The sequence below is a fragment of the Ptychodera flava genome, chromosome 12 (genome assembly GCF_041260155.1).
Source record: "Ptychodera flava strain L36383 chromosome 12, AS_Pfla_20210202, whole genome shotgun sequence".
NCBI lineage: Eukaryota > Metazoa > Hemichordata > Enteropneusta > Ptychoderidae > Ptychodera > Ptychodera flava.
In genome coordinates, this window is record NC_091939.1 from 33205607 (window position 1) to 33225887 (window position 20281).

Here is a 20281-nt window from a genome sequence, read left to right on the forward strand (position 1 = left end):
CAAAAGTCCATTCTCTTATTGGCTCTGCTTCAATACGAGAGTTTGAATAAGTAATTATTCATAACATGGTAACAATATTGCTTCTCATTGGTCAATCGGATCGAAGGAGCCTTGTGCATAACCAAGTGTTCAAATATTATTATTGTCAGTTGTCCGTTTGATCACGACGAGTGAATTGCTGCATAATAATCGCAATCATACCAATCCTTATCACACGGCCAGACCCTGTCAACCAATCAGAGACCAGTATTGCCGTGGATTATAAGCCATAACCCACTCTTCACTAGTGCATTATGGCCATAATCCACGGCACGATTCTTTGTCTCTGATTGGTCGACATGAACAAACCACCTGACAAGATGGTATGCACGAGATAACACAGTTTTCAGCAATGAACAAGGTCAATTTTATTCCAACGCAAACTTGCAAAACTAGTTCAATTTTCTTCCAACACAAACTTGCAATTTACAGAGCACAAATGTAAGTCTTTAGAAATCAAATGTAATTGTCATTTTCTTTCCAGATCGCTCTAAGCAGACAGAGTCAATTCCGTCAGGAACAACAATGTGTAAGACTCGATCATGAGTTGAAGGCTTGTTTTCAGGTTCCTTGTTTTCTGCTTCCGAACACACTTTTTCTTGTTTAGGTTTGGGGGGCTGCAGGGCATTGGATATGTTTTGTAACAAGTCTTCGGACGGCCGTTTATAGCTCCTCACTGCAGTCGAGCGATGACCGCTTCTCCTGTTATTGATTGTTCATCAAATCCCTTGTCATATAATCTGGTACAACATGTAACTTTACCGCTGTGATTTGTGATGTTTCTGTTTTCAGCTTCGTAGTCAATACCGGCATCCCTGTACATATCCTTTAGGTACTTCCTGAGTGTATTAACACCAATCGCTTGCTGTGAAAATATTATAGTCCCATTATCGCGATTTGGCATTGGCCTGCGATAAAACCGGCCAGAAAAACCAATGAGGGCAAGATATTGTTCATAAATTGGCACAACACACCGCTCATTCGAAGGATCAGAATATTGTCTGATTACCTTTGGTTTTGATTTGCAATCAATGTTTCCAGTGCAAGTCTCAGACAGGCGTCCTTCATACGGTAGAAATTTTCGCCCGTTTTCATCAAATCCTGTGCGAAACTGGTTGGCCTCGAGGTTTGTATGTTCATCCATAGCTCTTAGTCCGAACATTTTGCAGTTATAAAAGTAAACTATGTATGACAAACCTCTTGCTGTGTCAGAATTGAACACACCGCGTTCCCACAATCTCTCCTCATCCTTCTCGGTCACAGGATCTGCCTTTTTCACGGCGATGCCTACACCCTCAGCGATGAGCTCTTTTTTACGTTTTTAGAGTGCATGTTGAAATGTTTTGAAGGTCCCATCGTCCTTTTTAAACAAATGCACGTCTCTACGATCACAGACGTCGACTAAATAGCGTTGCAATCCTGCAGCTATGTTTGTCAATGTATTGGGGGGATATGGTTTACCATCCTTTCGTTTGATTTCGTAGATAAATCTTGCAAACCAGTAATCGAGGGATTTCAAGGAGCCAATTTCCAAAGCAGGTATCGGCCAATTCTGGTCTGTGACAGTATGAGGTTGAATTTTCCTCCACATGGCCCATTCATTATAGAGTGATACTGCCCAACTGTTGGCGTGCCTGGTTCGCAGCGGTATTCTTTCATTCAGAGTTTGCTTGAATTGCGATTCCGTTAAGGGAGTCGAAAATCGTTTTTCATTGATCTGTCCACTCACATGACATAACTCCTGAGTTGGTATCGCATCCAGTTGCGTCAGTGAAACTTCATCCCACTGAAAACCAAGATCAAAAGACGTTACGTCGTCCATGACTATGTACGGATTTCAGCGTCATGTATTCAGTGTTCATTTGTACAACTGCTTGTAGACAAAAATCGAAATATATACAGTTCAAGGTTATCACCTGGCAAGAAAATTAGAATAAAATTCGGCTGTCTATTGTCAATGTCATCCCCTGCCAAGGAAATTAGAATAAAATTCGACTGTCTATTGTCAAGGCCGTGTGATAAGTGAGATAATGAACGAGTTTGGTCGATTATGCGTTATAACACTCGGGGTCTACGCCCCCTCGTGTTATAACGCATAATCGACCAAACTCGTTCATTATCTATCACATAATCCAATAACACTAGGTCAAAATTTGTAAGACAATAGTTGTAAACATACACACAAAACAGCACAGAACAGACAGTAAATAGACGGTACACAAACAAAGTCAAATTCATGAAAGAAAGATATATGGACCTCTGGCTAAAAGACCAAGAAGTGATCTACGTTCTGCAAGTTACCGAACGACGGAAAGTGTACAACGTTGGAGTCTGACCAATTTGTGTTCCACAAGAACTGCTGATCTACGTTTCCAACCGACGGAAAGTGTACAAAGTTGGAGTTCGATGGATGTCTCTGCTACTGCTGCAAGTTTCCAACCCACGGACGGTGTACAAGGTTAGGAGTCCGATGGATGTGTGTTCCCTATGAAGTGTTCCTGTGAATATCTGCAAGTCTCCGACCGAAGGGCGATGTATTATGTTGGAACCTGATGCTTGTAACTCGTGTGCTCATACTGGTACGGCCTTTTGCATTTCCCGCCACTACTTCCGCCGTGAAGACTCCTGGAGAGTTGGATGAAGAAAATGAAACGGCTGCTGGTGTTGAAAAGATAAGACACAAATTTCGTACTAAATTATTGATTTGAATCTTGTAATGTGACGCATGCGTTACTTTCAGCCTCAACATGAGACGCGTATGCGCGAGAAGTAATGGAAGATCAAGATCGAACCGAAGATTGGACCCGTGGCCACCAACGTTGGACAAGAAGACTAATTGGACCCCACGAAAAGGTGAGATACCAATTTTTTATTAATAATTTCAATCCTGTATTCGATGAATGTTTTTTAATTTCAGCCTCCGTGTGCGCGAGAAGAAATCGAGGATCGGACCCGTGGCCATCAGCGTTGGACAATGAAGATTAATTGGACCCCATGAAAAGGTGAGACACCAATTTCTTTTTTTATTAGTAATTTCAACCCTGTTGTCAGATGCATGTTTTTTAATTTCAGCCTTTCCGGACAACACAAGACAGCCCCAGCGTTGGACGAGAAGATTTGAAATTGTATCCAAGATGAAAAGGTGAGATACCAATTTTTTTAATATTAATTTCAATCCTGTATTCGATGCATGTTTTTCAATTTCAGCCTCCCTCGGACAACAAGAACTGGAAGAAATCGAAGACCGGACCTGTGGCCACCACCATTGGACTGGACAAAAGAAGACAATGACCCCAAGATGAAAGGTTAGATACCAATTTCGATTGCATTTATTTTATCTGTATTTACAAAACACTAACTTTATTTTCAATGATTTTTTTTTACCCATGACAGAGAGAAGATTTTGAAGAAAGAAGACAGACGTCAGTTGCACCAACCCGGAAGGCCACCAATGAGTAAGTTTTGGTAAGATTTAATTCTATCTTTTTATGTGTACTTTATATGTTGTCCTGTTGCATGTGGTTTGCTGTGGCTTACTAACACACTAACCTTGAAATATGGAAAAGAAGATGCCATGGATGTTGGTGCTGACACACTCGATGCACTTGGATGGATGCGAAGACTATGCTTTCTCATGGCCCAAACTGGTGGCGAAACAAACGATGCCTTGGATATTGATGCTTCCACATGGGTGTTGGTGCTGACACACTCAATGCACTTGGATGGATGCGAAGACAATGCTTTCTCATGGCCCAAACTGGTGTGGATTCAAACGATGCCTTGGAATATTGATGCTGCAACATGTGGACACGTGAGTTAAACATTAAACCTTTCGGGGCCTGACTTTCTGGTAAAAGTACCAGAGCTACCCCTATACATATATATATAGGGGTTTAGGCCCAAACGCGTTAAGCAAAGGGTTGGGCCGCGGAATTGGGTTGGTGCCTGGGAAAAAATTAAATCATGGAGGTAGAACGAAAGATCTTTCTTTCTACGTCCATGATTTAAATGGACTGGGTTTTTTGGCATTTACCCAGTCTACCTCTTAATTTATCGTAGGGACCAAGCAAGCTACCTTTTTGTCGAGGCAGGGCTAATTAGTTGATGGCGCGAGGGATTGGCCTTGATAGTTGAGGTTATCGTAGGGAGCTGATCAATGGTAGTGCTCGTCCACGTCGAGATCAGCGCAATCTAACGGGAAACTCTTAAAATGAGTTTCCAGTTAGAGACCAAGTCATACCACCCCCCACCCCGTGGTCATGTGAAAATAGTCCAAGAATGATGAGATCTAGTCAACAACTACAGACACCTTACAAGAAGTGCAATTCTCGAAGACCCTGTCAGATGGAGTAATGTAATGGAGTAATGTAAATCTACCATGTATTTTCAGCTTAAAATAAGGTAAGTGTACAATATTTTTAAGGTAGAATGTACCTCGGAGACAGGTATTTAGACAGTCAAACTTCTAAATTCTTTTCTGATACACCTCTTTCAGGGGGTTCATTTTAAAGCTCTTGGTGTAACCAAACTTTTGGCTAGCTTAGTTTTTCGAAATTTGAAAATTATATTTTTCTCCATAGAGTTACCACATGAATGGCGGCCATTTTGATTTTTTTTAAATCCTCAGTAAATCTTGGGTTTCTGTTGTACCAAAATTTGCATGGTGATCCCCAATTTTTATTTTTGATTTTTAAAGAGAATGGTTGAAAGAGTTTTTAGAGAAAGTTTGAGCATAAGTTTAAGTCTTTCACTTTGGAGGCGCATATTACCTAGATACTCTTTTTCTCTCAAAATAGCTGGTCACTATTGGCATAGTCATGGCATTGTACAGTACATAATGTATTTTGAATAATCGTCAGGGCTTCATTGATGTATGATTACATTACAGTTGTAAGATTTACCAGAAACACGAGTTTCCTTGTTTCTACAGGGTTTGGTCATGGTTGCTAGGAGTATTAGTCTTCCTTGTGAGGAAAGTTTGTTAAATGGATGAATTAGTAAACTAGCTGATGCAAAAATGTTTAATAACTTTCACTCATTTTACATCACAGTATCTTCAATTTACACAACGAATTTTATAACCTTTATTCAAGTAAATCCAAAGATAAATTCCCTATAGGGTGTGTTTGTTAATATGCAAATTTCTTTGCTAATGTGAACATGCTAAATATTTTTACATTTGTAATATCATAGATTCATCCACCTTAATAGCATATTTCAATATTTTTGTTGAGCGGTTAAGATAAGTTCCTAAATATTGAAGGTCACCAAATGTGCAAATTATTAATCAACTGATCCAAATTGCTTAATGACTTTCACTTAAGTTAGATAACAGTACATTCAAAGTACTTACCAAGTTTTCGTAAACTTTGGTCCAGTCAATCCTGATATATTTCCCTAAGTAAGAAAGTTCATTAAACATGCAATTTAGCCGCACCATTCTCTGAAGAGTTTTTAATTGAGCTTAAAATCTGGGGTATAGTTCCTTTATTAGCATTCGTCTGTAAGGTGATTTGTACATTATGATGGGGACATTCTAAGACTAATTTCTGAACAGACAATCATGCAAATAAGTATTGACTATTCTTGAGATCACGCACCAACAGACAGACAAAGAGACACACAGGCTGAAAGACATGTATAATATACATGTTTGAAATAGGTACATTCATAGCAGTTTACAATCTCTGTTTTGACAAATCTGTTATGTTATGATTTAAAATTTCATTACGAATATTAAAGCTGCTAGCACCTTTGATGGGACCAAGGCTATTGCCATGGCTGAAACTACTTGCACTGATGTTACTTTGTTCAAATTTTGAACTTGAGAATGGTCGTTTGGCCATTGTAAATAATAACTGCCAATATCATCTCGTGGTTATTAAAGTTTTTTTTGTAAAATCCAATATGGCTGTCAAACCATGTATCGGATCCATATGCCTTTCAAAAACTTGATAGTACTCACACTACAGATGGTATGAACAAAATTTTGGTTAAAATGGTGAGGTGGTTCTAGAGAATATTTTGGATATTGTTCGCTGGAAATCATGGGTTTTCACAAAAAACCAATATGGCCGCCAAACCATGTGACATATCGAAATGGTTTTTTGCAAACTTCAAACTGCTCACCCTGAAGATGATACAAGTCAAATTTCAGTTCAAACAGTGTATTTGTTCTTGAGAAGAAGATCTTCAAATATTAAATTGGTATTTTTTTAAAATCGAATATGGCGGCCAAACCATGTGACCAATTAATATGCATTTTACAAACTTTAAAGTACTTACACTAGATAATATGAGGACAGTTTCAATTCAAATGGTGCGATGGCTCTTGAGAAGAAATTTTGAACAGTGTTCGCTGGTAACCATAAGTTTTTCGCAAAAACCAATATGGCTGCCAAACCACTTGACTGACAGAAATAAATTTTGCAAACTTGAAAGTACTCACACAAAGGAAGACAAGTAAAATTTCAAATCAAATGGTGCATTGGTTTCGGAAAAGATTTTTAAAGATTAAATTGGATTTTTTTTGCAAAATCCAATATGGTGACCAAACCACATGATTGATCCATATACCTTTCTTAAACTTGAAAGTGCTCACACTAAGGATGATACGAGTAAAATTTCAGTTCAATCGGTGAGTTGGTTCTGGAGATGAAGATTTGTAAAGATTAAATTGGTATTTTTTCAAAAGTTCAATATGGCGGACAAGGTCACATGACCACATGTCATTTTAGTAACAAAGACCTTAGGTGATGCTTGCTATAAACCAAATTTCAAATCGACCAGACCCCTAGGTCATCAGGAGAAGCCATTTTAAAGTTTTGATAAAATCCAATATGGGCGCCAGGTCATGTGACCAATCGAAATTTGTAGGGTCAGGTGATGAAGCTCAGTTGATTGTACTTTTGGATACTATGGTTATCACCAAAATGGGGTGGTTTTGCTCATCACTCACTGTCAATGAGAAAACAAAGGGGGGATGTTCTTTTTTTAAATATCTACCCGTTAAATGATTTAAATAGCAATCAAATATTTAAAAATTGCAAGACAGTATATTTCTATTTTAAGAACTGATGACTGAAATGCAAATCAGTGTCCCATGCTGGGATAAAACTCCTATCAAATCACACAAATGCCATGAAGTATGGCAGAACAAACCAAAACTGATCTTAAATGTCAAAATTTATGATCGCTTATATTCATCTTTAAAATCCTGTCTGTACACCAGAGTGCTAAAAAAATGAAATTCTTTTATATAGTGACAGCATCGCCTAACTTAGTTTCAAAAATTTATGAACTTGTGCCTGACTGCAAATAATTTTTACTGAAAAGATATCATTACTTGAATGCTGCATCTTTATTGTTCTATTATCTCTCCCTGTGAGTAAGGTTTAATTTTCACAAATATTTCTTAAAAGGAGTGTGTTTTGATTGAAACATCTCATACAAGAGGTCTTTGCAAATCAAACATTAATACCAAGTCATTCTTGGAGTGCCACCATAACTGCATCGTATATATTGATTGCTAAGCTGTTGTGAAGGTCTCTACGGAACTAAGAAATGGTTAGAAAAAAACATTTTTAAAAGGTCAATTTCTGCATTCCATTCCTTGTTTACCTTTAAGTGAAAAGTATCTCTGATATAAACCTTTGGATGAGGAGGCTTTGTTTAGCCTAGTGGCAAGTTCACATTACGTAGGTAGTCATGGTTGTTGTTCTCCAGCTAGCTGGGTATACTGCATTACTTCAACAACGAACCATGTTAGAGTCCAAATGAGAATACTTGTGACTGTGTTAAAGGCATATAACAAACAGGCTGTATCACATCCTGGCCCTGCGCCCATATTTTGATGGAGTGGAATTTCGAACATACTTTTGTATTTAGAAAGTTTGACTGAAAACAACAGTGCACGAGATTCAATATTTAAAGGCAATGGGTGATGAGTTTGAATCCTGTAGAAAAATAATCACTTACACCCATGTACTGACTTAATCCAACCAGATACGAACTGAAAATGCTCAAGTTTCATTATGTATGTTTGCAACTTCATTGAAAGTGTTATGATCAACACCATAAACAATATCAACCATTGATTAATTCTAAAGGTCATTAAATATACAAATATGTAACAAGCTGAAATAAAAAATACTAAATTTCTTTGACTGCTGTCATTGTATGACCACTCTATAAAACAAGTGTAACAGTCTTTGTATCATAGTATCTTCTATGTACATAAGCAAGTTTTGTCTACTTTGGTTGAGTCAATTCAGATGAATATCCCTAATAAGGGAAGTTCAATAAATATGCAAATTGGGAATAGGCTGCAGTACGATTCTCAATGACTTTCACGAATGTTGTATCATAGTATCTTCAATATATCTAATAAGTTACGTCAACTTTGGTCGCGTCAATTCAGATATATCCTTAATTAGGATAATTCATTAAATATGCAAATTAGAAATTGGCTGGAGTAAAAATGCTTAATGACTTTCAAGAATGTGGTATCATAGTATCTTCAATATATGTAGCAAGTTTCGTGAATTTTGATCAAGTCAATGCAGATATATATCCCTAATTAGGAAAGTTCATTAAATATGCAAATCAGCAATTATCTTTCATGTCACCCCTTAATACCTTTCATGGCAGATATATCTTGGTGTGATCAACATTTGCAGCAAATCTTATCAAATAGCATGCAGTCGTTCTCAATGTATATCCGTTTTTGCTAAAATCATTAATTATGCAAATGAGAAAAAAGTAAGCCATACCATGCTACCTCGACGGCCATACCCACCAAAATCTATATCAGTTCTTGCCATTTGCAAACTGAATCAATATATCTGATGAGCTGCTTTTTAGATATTGGGTGCACAGACAGACTTACAGACAGACATCGCTGCGACATTAGCCCGTGTGAGAACACATGAGCTCAAAATCTAGCAACATATTTATATGTTTAATTATTGCAATTTAAAAAGACAAAAGACAGAAGCGCCTCATAATCTTATCCCAATCCCGGGCCTTTTTGAGCCGGGTACTGTTCCAATGTCTGGTATACACACATTGTAGGCAAAGAACACAATGTTTTTATCTAATTCAATCAACTCGGTATCCTAAAAGAGTACCTAGTTAGGAAATTTACCTTATGAGCTGCTAATGAGTTATTTAGTCAGGGTCATCTCCAACATCACTTTTGCATAAAGTACAAAGTCTAAGGTGACTAAGGATATTCTTATAATGACAGACTTCAACTGGGAAAATTTGATTCAAGTTCAAAAGCTACAGCAAGGAGAACATTGTTTTTAAGGCTTTCTAAAGGACTCCAATATTTAATCGCATATTTAATCGCATCAACGATAATACATAGCAGAAGTGGAAAATACCCAAGCTCTTCCAAGCAAGCATGGATGCATGCACTTTTATTGACACCAAGAATGTGTTTGCATGGCTTCATCTGAACAAGCTCAAATTCATCATTAGGTTTCTGAAAGTAATCACTAAATCTTTTTGAACTTACTTTTCTAAATAAGTAACTCCCCAAACCCCTGATTCATACAATAACACTGGTTTGACTACAGAGTCAAAAGATGCAGTTGTACCACTACTGGTGTCCCATTTTGAGAGTTAAAGGTTTTCATGAAAGCAAATAAAGAATGCAGTGCTTTGTTTTTTAAAGAAAGCCTTGCTTTTGTAAATTTCCAGATGGGATAAAAGTGATACCTAGGTATGTATATTAGGAAACAATATCTTCTCTCTTATTGTAAATGTAAACATATTTCTACGGATTAAAGTAGGCATTGAATATCATAATCTTTGTTTTCTTGAGACTTACTGATAACCGCCATATATACTACAAAAGGATTCAAGCAATCTGAGTGATTGCTGCAAACAAGGCTGTGAGGTTGATAATAACACAATATCATCTGCAAACATAAGAATTTGTAGTTTTCTATCAAGCAAAGCAGGAGCATCAATACATTTGTTACGAAATAAAGTCGGCAAATCATTTAAAAATAAATTAAGTGGGACTGAGATTACAACCTTGCCTGGTACCAACATGTGAACGAAATGAATTGGTATAACTTGTTTATAACTTGATACATGACTAGACATTATCATACATGCACTTTACAATATTCAAAACCTTAATACTAAAGCCTTGTTTCGATAATTTATAAAACATCCCCTAAATGCCAAACACTGTCAAATGCTTTGAACTACCTTTACGCTTGTAATAATTAATCAAAGACTTTAAAAAGAAAAATGTGATCAGATATACGACATCCATTTTGTAAACAAATTTGTTCGCAACTGAGCAAATTTTTACTTTGAATAAAACTGTTATCTCTGTTATTCAGAATAATGGTAAAAAGTTTTCCTACACAACTACTGATAGTAATACCTCTGTAATTTGAAGAGTCATCTTCTGGCCTAGATTTGTGGTTAGGCACTATATACCCTTTGGCCCACAAAGTTGGAAACAACTTTCCACTGAAAATAGCATTGAAATGTTCGTGTAGAGCTGGCATTAAAATAACTGAGCTGCTCTTAATCATTTCATGTAAAATTTCATCATCACCACAGGATTTGCCCGATTTCAAGGATCTAATAGCAATTATCACTTCACTGGCAGAAATTTCAGAGTCAAGAAGTTCATTACTACAGAACTCAAAACCACATCATAGTCTCCCCTTAATTTTTGCTTCAAAATCAGCATCAAAATGTTGAGAGTGAAAACCTCTTTGTGAAAGTGATTTAAAATAACTAAATCAAACATCAGGAGTGACACCATTACTAGCTGAGGTGTCTTTATTTTTCAAAGTATTAACTAATTTCCAAAATTTTTTTGGATTTCTTTTTTCAGAATCAACTGTAAGAGAATAACTTCTCAATGAACGCTTGCAGTATCTCAAGGTTTTAGCATAAAATTTCTTATGATGGAAGAAAAGGCCTTTTAAAATTGCGTCATTTGGGGTTTTGTGTAGTTGCTTTCCCATCTTTCTTATCTCACTTTTTAATTTGTGACATGAATGGCCATGCAATGGCTTGCTAACTTTCCTCTTTCTGTGATTTCTCTTTTTGAGATTCTTGCATGCAGAATGAATAATGTTTGTAAAGTCACTGACCAGCATATCATTTCCAGACATACAAGTATCATATTTTCTACTTATTAGAGGATTCTTTACAACTAGATTATGTAATCCCTGCACAAAATGATCAGGATTTGACCATAAATAAGAATTAGGAAATTCACCGTGAATAAATTGCTCTCAGTACCAACTTAAAAAAATACCGCAATCATACGGTGTCGCTCAAATTTGATCAGAATTGGTATATACCAGTATGAGTTACCAATGATCAACAATAAATATTATTTCTATCTGTTCAGTGGAGGAAAATTCTATGTTGATGTTATGACAATGATTTCTGCACAGTACAACCAAAAAAGAACAAGAAATATTTAAACCAGAAACACAAGAATGACAAAAGTAATTAAGGTCTGAAACTTTAGGTACTGGAGGTCAACTTTAGCAACATGCATAGCAGAAACAAGCCCCTCTTAGTTTGAGTAAAGACGGTCTCTCCCCCCCCCCTCTACTGTCTATGGTTTCAGCACGTCTGTTAATATGTAACAGTTCATAAACAATGACAGGAAATGACTCAAGATCAGTGGAGTTGGCCTGTTTCTTAATGGCATGCCATCACTCCTACACATTTGCAGGATTTCACTTTTTCTTACCTCATTTGCACATTTTTGACACTTACGTGTTCATTTGAACAAATTCACATCTCAACCCCTGCATCTACCTGTACACCAAATACTGAGATGGTAGCTCTGGTGGTATGGGAGCCTTTGCGTGTGACGGACATACATCCGCACATACATACCCACAAATATACAGACATACAGATGCCACAGACTCATCACATAAGCTCTTTTTGGTATTTATATACAAAACCAAATATGAGCTAACAAGGTAACTTAAAGCCTAATGATATCATGCAATAATCTGACAAATGACTTGGATAATCAACATGAAAATATTGACAATGATGTAAAGCATCATGACTAACACGACCATAGTCCACTGTACTACAACCATTGGTATGGTGACAAGTTGTCATTCCAAGAAGATCACCACTGGTACAACCATTTAAAATTAATAATCTACTTGCAGTGCATAAAGAAATGAATTTTCTCCCGTAAGAATTAATAACACAACCTTACTATTTCTAGCAATTACAGAGTCATGATAATAATTTTGAACATCAACAGGGATATGATTAATTGAAATATAATTATCTAGAGAACCAGTCCATGCGTTAAAATCACCAAGAACGATAACTTCACCAGATGAGAGAAGTTTGCAAATCCCTTTCAGTTAATTTAAAAAGGATCAATACCTGTGGCTATCTTTTTCATTCCTAACATGTAACTTGAATTCTCAGGTGGAAAGTATACAAAACAAATGAATAAGTCATTTTTGAGATTGGAAAACTTATAATTTCAGCCAGACGGCAAAGTCATGCTGTTTGGGTAGGATTTTGACACATAAATGCCTCCAAAATGGTTTCTTCCACTAACACCCATGGATCTATAAGAATCATAACAATAATAGTCATCAATAGAAAAGTGTTGATAAGCAGATGACCATGATTGAACAATGCCAAAAAATCTCAAATTTTTTAACTCTATTAATGAAATCCATGTCTGAAAGTCTGAAAGTTTATCATCACTGAGACCATGGATATTCAAACATACCAGATTAAATAATTGGCTGAGAAACAGCCCTTCCTTCACAGTATACCATATTACAGAAAAAGGCAAATATAGACTATCAATCAACAACATGACACGGTCAAAAAAAGAAAAGGGACAAATAAACACATACAAATCTGAATGTCAAATCTAGTGAATTTCTGCAAGTAGCAAAACGTATATTTATAAACTAATTGTTTAACATTCAAAATATTGCAGTATATTCATAAATAAAATATTACTTATAGACCCATAGATTTAACAACAGTAACAAGCCTCATCAAATGGCGCTGCAACTTCATTATCTATAATTAAATTTATGTACACATTTCCATATTCAGTAGGTATGTAATACTCAAAGTGGGTCGAACTGAACTAGAAATGGCCAGTGTCTGAAAGCTTTCAATTGGTGTCTGAGGTGGATAATTGTGATTAACTGATGGTATTACCCTGTTATTATGATGCACACTTGAGTGACAAACAGGAGCACACTGGGCTTTAGACCTGTAGCACAATTAAACACTTTAACACTTTATTGCATAACAACACACTTCGGAAAGTGCAGTATAGCAAGAACAAAACTAAACATTGCATAAAACATGGTTGTCTAGGTCTTTACCTGCAGCTGCTGGGGGAAACATAGTGTTTGTAATATATTTCATGAGAGACAGCGTATCATCTGAAGTTAAAATGTACAAAAACTTCTCTCTTTCATTTAAACTATCTAATATAGGATAATACAACTTCATTGCAGAAAAGAGAACTTCTCTATCACTATTATATTTTTGACACTTCATTAAATAGTGAAATTCATCCTCGACGGAAGACTTACAAAACTTACAAAATCTGGATTCCGGCGGAATTCTTGGTTTTGCCCTTCTGCCTAACTCGATTTGTAAACAGTGATCAGAAATACGAAGTTTTGTGACCACTTTTCTACAGCATAAGTTCTTGATATCCAGTAAGTAATTCTCTAAACCAAACTTAGTTTTAAAGTCTCTGTACGTTCTGAACTTATTATTTCCCTTCCCAAGAGACTTATCATCATTGTGTAAATCACTTTACCAAGAAACTTGATAATGCTTGCGTAAGTTATTCTGGACAATTTTAATAATGGCATCAATGTTACAAACAGCTGACCAAATATTACCCTCACTATAAGTATCTAGTATGTTTTGAATGAACTCAAACCACTTTAAACACTGGACTTTGCACATTCCATGGATAGGAAGAAGCATATAAGCTTGATGGCAGGACCATGAATAACTAGGATTAGCATTCCATCTTTGTGATGAATCCCATGAGTTTGAAACGTACTTGTGTATTAGAATTACTGGGTCTGAGGGACTGGACACAAATTACAGGGGGGGGGGGTGGGCCGGTGTTTTTTGGGGGTGGGTCGCCATTTTTCGCGCAAGCATTTTTGAAGGGTCATAAAATTTTGTGCAAGCCTATGGGGGAGGGTCACCTTTTTTCATGCATCAAAGCTGAAATTGCATGTGCACGTTATGGAATACTGAAAAAAGAAAAAATACCTCCTGGCACTTTCATTTTCTGCCAATCATGGCCATTGCATGAAGTAAACCTAATTGGAGTGGGCCACCAAAGGCGTCTGCCCGTTAAGAGGGTCATGGGTAATACAAATGTATATTTATTGTAGTGGGCCGCCGAAGGCAGCCCGCCGGTAAAGAGGGTCGATCATGGCCATGGCATAAAGTGAACTTTATTGTTGGTATTATGTTTTTGAAAATGTGGTGACCCCCCCTTTCCTACCAGTGAAAAAGCGATGACCCCCCTTTGCGGATTCCAAAATTATGATGACCCCCCCCCCTGGATTTTGCCGCCCCCCCCCCCGGCCGTAAAAACTGAACGGTACCTAAAACGATTTCCTAATAGCAAGATAAAAAGTTGGCGGAAAGCTGAAATAAATCGATACTGACACGAAACTTGAACAATTCTAAAAGCGACTTGTTTCGGCTTCGCGAGTACCTAAAACAGATGTGAATCTCTGACCACGCTGATATTAAATTGAATGCGTCATTCTAAAATCGCGACGGTCGAGTTTCGTACAAGTAATGAAATGCGTGAAACTTCAGTCAAACAGTTGAATAACGCGTTGGCTGATATGTGGAAACGAGCATTCGTCGTTCTCCGGTGGCATAATAACGACGATAGACAGGCCAGCAGCATGCTGTTTTTCAGCGTGATTGAGTTTATCCCAGGAGAAAGTAGTTGCTGATTCGAACAAAGCACGTTCATGGTTGTTTAATTTTTTCAAGTTCACGGAAATTATTCTATCAGTTTCAATTTTGGTTTCTTTAAATTTACCGCAAAAGTTTATAATTACCTAATAACAATTCAATCGCAAAGATTTTAAAGCTATACCGACATGAATTTGTGCTGTGAAATATCGCATACTTTTCAATCGAGATTGATTTCGACCCTGGACTTCGAGTCACTTCATGAGCAGTCCGCAAAATAATAGTTCAGTTGATCGAGACAAATTATGTCTGCTATATGATTAGCTCCGGTACAGATTAAAAACAAATCACAGCATCATTTTAATGTAATATAGCATAACTGTACGTGCGTTATCCGCATCACGTTCCCTCTGTGCCCGCATAGAATTTACAGAACAATAGGCTTACGTTTCCAAACCGGGCAGAGCAGACACCGGCGCGATTTTCTCGTTATAAAATTTCGAACTATTGCCATATTTCTAATTTCTACTGAGAGGAATGTTGCTCGCCCAACTGTCGAAACAAAAAGACGTCGCAACCATTTTCACAAAAATATAGAAAACTTGTGGTGACGTACAGGAACGTAATCTTCATTGCATGCTTTACGTGTAAACCGTAACGTAAGGGATGGACCATTAGACCTTGGGAGGGGGGTGGTCACAATGAAATTGTGAAAATTTTTTTTTACTATTGTAAATTTCTGAAATTTTTTTTTTCCAATTGAGATTAGCTGTGCAAATTTTTTTTTTCAGAGTAAATTTTCAGATTTATAATTTTTTTTTAGTTCGTCGCTGTCTGAAGATAAAGAGGGCAAAGATGTGGTGTCAAGCACCACAAGCGGCCACACAAGCGGTCACGGGGGGGGGGGGAGAGGTCAGGAGAGGGGTGTCCCCCTGCTGCTGTTGGAGCTTTTGAAAAATAGAGATTACAATGGTGTTATTTGGTGGCACTTGGGGGGTATTTTTGCGGGGGGGGGGGTGGTCAGGAGGGGGTGTCCCCCTGCTACCGTTGGAGCTTTTGAAAAATAGAGATTTAAATGGTGTTATTTGATGGCACTTGGGGAGTATTTTTGCGGGGGGTGGTCAGGAGGGGGTGTCCCCCTCCTGCCGTTGGAGCTTTTGAAAAATAGAGATTAAAATGGTGTTATTTGGTGGCACTTGGAGAGTATTTTTGCGGGGGGAGGTCAGGAGGGGGGTGTCCCCCCTCCTACTGTTGGAGCTTTTGAAAAATAGAGATTAAAATGGTGTTATTTGGTGGCACTTGGGGAGTATTTTTGCGGGGGGAGGTAAGGAGGGGGGGTGTCCCCCCTCCTACTGTTGGAGCTTTTGAAAATAGAAATAAAAATGGTGTTATTTGGTGGCACTTTGGGAGCATTCTTTTGATTACACATCTTCCTCTGAAACATGGTCTTCTTGCTCCTCAGTAGCTTCCTATAGTTTTGAAAATTGACTTTTTTGGTTTCCTGGCTTCCCTTTCTACTGCGTGGTGAAATGGCTACATGCACCCCACCAAACATCATGCATATCTCATGATTTACAATTGATTTTGACAAGCTGAGAAGCTAAAATAAGCTAAATAATATAGTTAAATTTGCATATTTGTGTTTTTAGAGCAATTGTTGCCCTTTTTTGATCAAAACATCTATTTCTCTGTAGCAGCATGTCCAAATTGATTGGATGTGTATAGATGTGTTGAAATTTCAATATTTGTCTTTTTAGGGCAATTTATGCCATTCATGGTCAAAAATCTGTATTCTCTGAAAGGGCTTGTCCAATTTCTTTGAAATTTGCTACACAAAAACGATTATTCATGCAGATTTATTCAGTATTTGCTATCGAGAAACTTTCAAAGTTCAACCCCTTTTGTGTGTTTTTGTGTTGGGATTTGTTGGATAGATGGCATTCTACGTAGTGTATTGTTGAATGTTAAAACATGTGTTGCTGTTGTTTTTGAGGCTGTTTTTGAGAAAAAAGAATTGAAAATGCCTTTTTAAAAGCAAAATAATACATAATGACTTGATATGTTGTTTTATCATTATTGACGTGTTTCTACTTGTTCACCCATTCTTGCATTCATCATTGCAATAAAATGCTGTGAAAAAAATGAAACTGATGTGGCCTGCATCTGTTTACCTTGATCTTAAAAGGCAAATACAACTTTCTGTCTTGACAACCATACCATAGTTTCAATGTTTTACCTAGTGTACCTGCTTGGTTTGTACGCAGGAAACAAGTAGAAAACGGGTTCTATAATTTCATAATTTTCAAGTGATCAGAATACAAAAGTCCTGAAAAGATAAGATAATCACAACTTCCAGTATAAGGGATACAGTCACTCTAAATGTATAAATTAAAATTAAAAATGTGCCGGGAGGATGTACTAAAAAATACAGAAAGTTGCTTTCTGTCGGTAAAATCTAAAAAAAATTCAAAATTTTAAAGACTTTTGCAGATTTTTTTTTTACGCCTTTGTCTTCTTATTTATTTTTTTTTTATTTTGCAAACTAGTTTGAAGATTTTTTTTTTCCTAACTTTCTGCTCTGAAAATTTTTTTTTTTCTGTTTTTGACCACCCCCCTCCCAAGATCTAATGGTCCGTCCCTAAGCGGGGCCGGTAACAGTTTTGGTTGCCTGATTTCACTGGGCATTTGCAGACGTAAAAAAATCATCTGACATTTTTATCATCAGTCGCAATTAGTTCGGAGCGGGATCAATTTTGAATGTCGGACTTCATTAGGTGCAGACAAACATGTAAACTGTTATCAGAAAAAGACGTAATTTTTGGATTTTCGGAGTTGCCTAGTTTGATTGGGGCGGGGTCAGTTTTGAATGTCAGACTATACTTTGCATCGAGTCCACGTCATTTGTTAGCGGACACAAATGTACGTTTTGGTTTTCGGCGGCGATTAATTTTGAGTGCTGGACTTTATTTGGCAAAAATGTAAAGACAAAGACCTACTATTTGGATTTTCGGCCGTTATTTGTTTTATACGGGAACAGTTTTATTAAATACGTGTAATAGGAAAGCGAGGTAAAAATAACGTAAACAACAACGAGCAGCCTCTCTGTTGTGCGCAAGATGTATCACAAGTTTTTCGAAGCTCAGTTTAGTCATAGACCCTCTAGAAAAACGGGACAGGCAACTTGTTGAACGAGTAAGCGTCTGCGTTACATGCAGTCCTCGCTTGCGACCATTTCCAGTTTACACATTTTCAACGCATCGGAAACTGGAGTTTTAAGCCTGACTGTAACTCTGACAATTTTAACTGTTCTCTCATTCCCGGCCATATGCTTGATAATTTCGCTTTTGTGCACCATGCTTTTGTAATCGACGGCTACCGTCAGCATGTTCAGTAGCCGCGACATACTTCCTGCCGGCAGCTGGGAAGAAGACTGACGCATGCGCACTCCTCCGGACGGAATTAACGTAATCTACTTACGCTCTTGAGATAGCCTTGACTAATCTGGAAACCGTTAAGACATAAGAAAAACACGGCACGCGAACTGGCCTACAATGTTAATTTTTGTTAAAATCTAACTCATTTCCGAGTATGTTATGGTTTCAAACTTATCATCCACTCAAAGGCCATATTAGACAGATTCAAAATTTACCATAAAACAAAAAATGACCAAAATCACTCAAGGAAGGTGGGTCTACCCCTTAAGGTGAAGCTAAAGAGTTTATCAAACTGAATTTACCTTTATGAACAACTTTGTTTTTACATGTACTTTCTCTCAATATTAACATCGTTGTATGTATTGAGCCTCGATGAAAATTACTCATTGAGTAACTCGGCTTCTCATTAAAAAATATATAATTAAATAATTAAATAAATAAATAAATAAATAAATAAATAAATAAATAAATAAATAAAGGGAACCCTTTCTGAACAGACATGAGAGCCGATTGCTTTTCGGATAATTCGTATTATTCATTATTCCATCATGGAGGTAGAGGCGACACTTTGATTCATACAATCGAAATCATCACAACGTTACTATAGTTAAGGGTACCACAATTTCAGCGTCTTTAAAGGTAAATACTTGTAGGGCCAGTAGCCGTTACAGTAAGTGTAACTTTTATGATTCTTTCATTATTTTTGTTTGTAATGTCAACTATAGTTTATTGTTCTACTCCCCAAAGCATGTTGAGTTAAACAGTGTTGGTCTTGTCAATCAAGCCTGGTGTAGACTGCATCTCGACAAATGCATTCTTGACCGGACTAGAATTAAAAAGCAAGCAATATCACCGTCACCAAGCTAAATAGATGGTGTTGAAACACTTGGGAAGTACGATAAGAACTTGTCTTCGATATGAAAAACAAAACTGGCGAAAGAATCATTAAAAGTAAGAGCCAATGGCCCTTAAATACGTGACTTTACACCAGCTGACGATGTAGTAAAACTTGGCCCGGCCAGTCAGTTGTCATCAGCGCTTTCCAAATCAAGTTCCACCAAGCACCATTACAGACGTCGACGACACAGCGATGCCTCTAACCTTGAGCGACATTAATTTTAGAAGGGGAAAAGATTAAGGAAAAAAAGTATATGGATCAAAAAACGAAACCAAACGGTCACTCACTTGAAGGGATAGATAATCTACATATAATGGGATGACGTCGAACTCGAGTCTGACAGATATATTGTTTTGTTTCTCCTTTCAATTTAAACGTTTACACACTCCTTTCAATTTAAACGTTTACACAGCCGACTGAATGTAGAAACTAGGTGCCAATGGCCTTACATTTCGAAAGTATGTGCATGTATATGTGTATGAAAAGCAGCTACCGGCGACCACGTCATGATAGTATTCGAGCTGTCACACTCGGACAAACCTTACCTGGAGAGATGGCGCTGTCACAAAGTGATGCAGTTTCCGTTTAGCGTATTTGTATCTAAAGTTCTTTCAAATCCGACGCATATTTTTCTTTTGCAAACGCAGCAGTTCTTAAATTTTACAAATACTTTTACCTCGTTTCAGTTTTACTATCCCTCCTAAATATTCTACAGATACATTTTCTCATATTTCTCGACTGAGTTCTTAATTTGCCTAGTTTTTGTGAATGGAAAAATGTTCACATTGGGCTAGCCGCTTCCTGACAAATACATCATTTCGTAATACGTAGGTGAAAGCAGAATGTAAGAGAGCTATCCAACTATAAGCAAAGCTCCATCACTTTCTATACACAATACAGACCGACGTCATGTGATGTTGTTAAAGGACCTATCAGTGGGATGGCA

General features: G+C 37.2%; 1 long non-coding RNA gene across 1 annotated transcript; it reads right to left on the minus strand.

Annotated features, from left to right (window-relative positions):
• Nucleotides 1-1900: 1900 nt before the first annotated feature.
• Nucleotides 1901-5529, minus strand: LOC139145679 (uncharacterized). The gene is made up of 3 exons (XR_011554988.1): nucleotides 5393-5529; nucleotides 3589-3833; nucleotides 1901-2664 (listed from the first exon to the last, which is right to left on the minus strand). It is a non-coding gene; the product is annotated as an uncharacterized lncRNA (long non-coding RNA).
• Nucleotides 5530-20281: the final 14752 nt, after the last annotated feature.